The sequence below is a fragment of the Dipteris shenzhenensis genome, chromosome 31 (genome assembly GCF_047967505.1).
Source record: "Dipteris shenzhenensis isolate YYH24624 ecotype China chromosome 31, Dip_SZ_1.0, whole genome shotgun sequence".
In the NCBI taxonomy this organism is placed as follows: Eukaryota; Viridiplantae; Streptophyta; class Polypodiopsida; order Gleicheniales; family Dipteridaceae; genus Dipteris; species Dipteris shenzhenensis.
The window spans coordinates 40,472,971-40,477,969 of record NC_141626.1 but is presented as its reverse complement, the minus strand read 5'-3'; positions in this window follow the sequence as shown (position 1 = coordinate 40,477,969).

Sequence of the window (4,999 nt, the reverse complement as noted above, 5' to 3'; positions counted from 1 at the left end):
AGTTCCCAACAGTTGTCAAAATCCACTGTCAAAGTAATCTTTTATTGGTACATATTTTAAAGACAATCTAACAGCGATTCTCGAAGTACCTCAAGATTCACCTGTTCTGTACCTTGGAAGATCTTCGACCAACAAACCTTTGAAGGGTTTCAGGATAGTTTATCATTTCTACTTGTTCTGTAACAGAGAAACACGTATGTTTTTTTCCTTTGAGAATTTTGTTTGTTTAAAAAGTAATTATATGTTTTTTTTTGGCGTGAAAAACATAACTGTATTAAGGAAAAAAAAAGGTTGAACTTTGTTCAATTGGCCTGCCTTGGAGATGTACATGGTGTTTTGAATCTATTTATTTTTCGCCCTTGATGTGGTGGTTCTAGTTATCTGGTTTCTGGGCACTCATTCATTTGTCTCCCCGTGCTTATGCTGTAGGAAATGGTGATGTAAGTGCAAGAGTGGTTGGACCAATATATGAAGTTTGTTCCAAGTGTCAGTTCTTTATTTGAAGCAGTTGTCCATAAGCGTGCTCCCATGGATTGTTGTCGGCATGTGGATGACTTGTGTCATTTGTTTTGTTTGCATGAACTGCATGAGTTTTCTCATGTCAGTGGAATGGCAGCGGTAGTCTATATTAAAGTCTCCCACAGTGTACACTTGTGTTTTTTCGGGTATATTCTTTTCGATTTCTTGTACCATCTCCAAGAGAATCGAGATTCTTGTGGTTGGTCCCTTGTAAACATTTATTATCGCCAATTGGGGTTTCTCTCGTGTAGCTAGTATTGCCAGAAGGCATTCACTCCCATGCCCGCTCATTGAGAGACTGTATGCTTCATGCAAGGTGTTTGCGAAGTATGTAGCTAGGCCAAGCGCAATTGTTGTAGCGGTACGGGTTAGCCCTTGCAATTGCAAGTTTGTTGTTGTTTTTACGTGGGTCTCTTGCAAACATAGCATCGTGGTGTCTAGAAGGAACGATGTTTTCAAAATGTCTTCTTTGTGGCTTGCAAAGAAGCGTGTGTTTAGGCTCCGCCAAAGTTTGGTTCTTGTGCTCACTGTTTGATGATGCTGTCTCCTCAAAACACCATGCACGTTTTGCCCTTAGTAGTTGTATCTCTTGCAAAGCAATCTTGTTTACCTTGATGTTCCTTTTTTGCACCTCTTCAACAAGGTATAGTTGTGTTGGGTCTCGCACCCTTCACAACGTGGTGTATACTAGGCCGTGTGTTTGAATGTTTCACGGGTTGAATGCTAGAGAAAACGTGGTCAGCCTGTGGGAGCGGTGTATTGTTCGGGCGGAAGCTAGTTGAATAGAAAAATGTGTCCTCGTGGCACTGTTGGTTGTTGCCAATTTGAAACTCTCTAGTGATTTAAAATAGTGGCATCCAACTGATCAGTGTGCATGTTGTACATTTTTTTGTATTCATTGTGTTTGCTTTTCTGTCGGTGAGTTCCACCCAAACCACTCCCTTTTTTTTGCTTGTGTCAGGTCCTTTGAAAATTCCATCAGCTCCATTAACTATTTAGCACCGATGTCGAAGTTCCCTGAACATATTGCAATAATCATTCTTGGCTTTAGCTTTAGCTCCGCTTGAAGTCCATCAGTTTTCTTTGCATCAGTTGGGATTGTGATTTTCTTGTTGCATGTTTTGTGTTTGTGGTCAACAGTTGGCAGAACGTGTGGTTTCCCATGCATTGTTTCATACATGTAGTCGTCGTGTTTGTCCTTTGCTCTATTTGTGTAGAACAGGTGGGGTATATTTTGTTTTGTTGGAATGGGTCTTTTGTACAAGTAGTTCAGAACGGCAATGTCCTCATCTGTTTGTTCCCCAATCTGTATTTTGTTTAGGAGTTCCAAGAAAGCTCTTGGTTGTTATCTCATAGGATTCCTGAGTTTGACATAGTGAATGTGTGTTGTCCACAACAAGGGTCCAGTATTAATGTTTGTCTCAGTTGTTGGGAGAAGACCCAGGAGTCCTTTATCATGCATGCTTTGCAAAGGTCTCCCAATAGCAAAATATCAACACATCCGAATGGTATGTTGTGGTTGTGTTTAATTTCATGCCCTAGGGTGCCAACTCCCTCTAGTAAGAAAACCTATCAAAATCTTGAGTATGAGATGAATTTAACAATATTCTATGAGTAGAAATTATTCAAATTAACATAGTTGTTTTCTACACTAAAAAAGCTTCAAATATGTCTTTACATCTTAAAATGTAGGTAATACGTGAAAAAGCTACATTAATTGGAAAGAAGATAATGTATTTTTTGTTTTATCCTCCCTTATTCAAAAGACCTCTCTCCTTGGGTCTCACATATTATGAAAAATATGTGCAAATCCTAAAATCTTGCATATTTTTTAAGCTATATATCTTATATTTTATGGGAGAGGTGACATCAAATTTTCATATATTTCCTTTGTATATTTAAAAATTTTAAAGAAAATCCATGCATATTATATATGGACCTTGGCCCCCTATCCCTTGGATTTTGGATGAGGGTAGTAACATATTACATATTGAGTTGGTACCCTAGGTTTCATGCATGTGCATGTCTGCTGCCTCGAGCTCTCACCGTGGAGATTTCATCAATGAGCAGGAGCTCCACATTCATGCATTGGGCAGAAGCTTGTCTACAGAGAGTGTTGTGTACATGTTCGATATTAATGGTAAGTGCAGTGCTGCATGTATTGTGCTTCCTTCTATCCCTTGTTGCCTTTCCTGTGTATGCTAGTAGAAGCACTCTTGGGAGTTCACTATTACTTCTTTCCCTATGGGAGTACAGATGTTGAAGTGCCTGCACAATGAGCACGGCCATGAATGTTTTTTCGAAACCTGCATTGCCAGATAAGAATATGTGTACCTTTTCGTTTGGCCTCAGTCTTTTCTTTAGCATGATGTCATCCAATATTGCACGCTGTTCAGTGTTTGCTTATCGATACATTTTGTAGTACATATCGTTTGGTAGCACATTGTTTGGTTGTTGGTAGTTTTGATGAGTTGGGCCATGATTCTTTGCTGTGTGAATCTCCCTCCCGATGTCGAACTTCTCGGACTCTGTAGTTCTTGTTGTTGTACTTGAAGTTGTGTTTCCAGCTTCGCAATTGTTGCTTTCGGGGATTTCATTGAAGTCTAAGCTGAATGTGGAATTTTTTTTGTTATTCACGACTGTTTGCTTGTTTGCGGCGTATTTGTCATGCCATGTCGACTCTCCCTCCTCGAGCAAATGCTTGGCTTTTTGAAATGGCAGGTACAAAAGGCATTTCTCCCGGTAATGATCCTCTGGCTTTGTTTTCTTGTTGTAGTTGTTAAATCTGATTACTCTAGATCATTTTATTTGCTTCCTAATGCTGTTTCTATAGTTAAATTGGCCGGCGAAGCTAGTGAGGCATGCTTCTTTTAGTGCTGCACTACGTTTGATGTATCTAGAGACAATGTCATCGAAGAAGATATCTATGCTTCCTAGGTCCAAATTTTAAAGCTCACATTGCCTATATTTGCTTCCCACAATTTTAAAATTCTTGGGTTGAAGTTGTTTGTGTGTATGTATTTTGGCTCCCTCTATAAGAACAATGTTGGTTCCTTGATGCTGCTTTAGTGCAAGAGTGTACTCTTTAATTGCCATGCAAATGTTTGAAAGAAATGTGTTGAAATCCAACAGCAGGGTTTTTTTGTCCAGCAAAAATCTGTGCACTTTCTTGAAGTTTTTTTTGTGCATCTGTTGCCTTGGGCCATTTTGAAGGGGGTTTAAGATCTGGGTTGCTCCTAATGGAGGCCGCAAACAAACAAAGTCCCTATACCCTATTCTGGACTATCAAAGTTGCTCTATATTTGTGTCGATGAGTGTGACTAGTTTTTGCTTTCAGGTGGAAGCCTTGCAATTGTGCCTTTCTCATTCTAACCCAGCTTGACGACATAATTTGGTGCACAAGTATTTTCATTGTTTTGAAGAATAAGTTTTGAATAGAGAAAGCAAAACGGCGGTCCTCATTTCTAATTTCTCATTTTGGAATGTCCTGATAGGTTGTGTTTGGATGTACATTGTAGCTTCTTTCTTGGCCAAAGAGAAGTGTTGGAAACCCTAGCTCTTCACAATTCTTGTCGTAGAACAGGCTAAGTGGTTTAAACCCTTCCGAAGGGGCGATCACTATTTTTTTGTCTTCATAATCGACTACCTACTATGATGTGTATACCTAGTGGAAAAATGTGTCTGTCCTGTCAGTGTCTTCCACGTGTTCCTCTTGATTACCCTCCCCCCTTTCACTCAGCTCCACCTCACCCCTTGCACGTTGTCAATATGCCCCTGGACCTTGTTTTGTTTTTAAACGGGCTTTCCAATAGCTCATGCAACGCACTCATGGTGATGTTTGGTCATATAAGGCCGCTGGTGTAGTTGTGGTTGTATCGTAGTCGGCGTTTTATGGCGGCTGTAACTATTGCACTGTCATTAATGAACTTGGGCAGCAACGTTTGAGCTCTTTCCACATCCCCAAACACATTTATGACACTACTGTGCAAGCCCAAATAGCCTTCATATGTAAGTTGGAAAATTTGTGCAAAAGGTATTCTTATGGAGACCAGTCTTTCCTCAACTTTGTTTAATAAAGATGTGAACTTTGTGCTATTTGCAAGTTTCATATTTTCAGTACAAAATTTAAGAGTTTTTTGTTTGGTGATGCGATTGTGGCAAAGAGAGAAAAAGTGTTGCCCCTCTTTTGTCTTGGTTTTCCTCCACAACCCCTCTTGGTGCGTTCGTACTAGCCTAGTCTATCACTTAATAAGCATAAAGATCACGGAGGATCAAACCAAGTACGGAAAGCCATGGGGAGAGAGACATGAAGTATGAAAGACTCAATCTATTGTAATGTGTGTACTCAAAAATACATGATAGGCCTCTTATATAGAGAGTGCCCTTTGAATAGTCAACACTTGTGGGATCCTCTGATCCACATCCCTCCTTGTGGATATCCTTCATCCACATCCCCACATCATGTAGTCCACATCCTAGG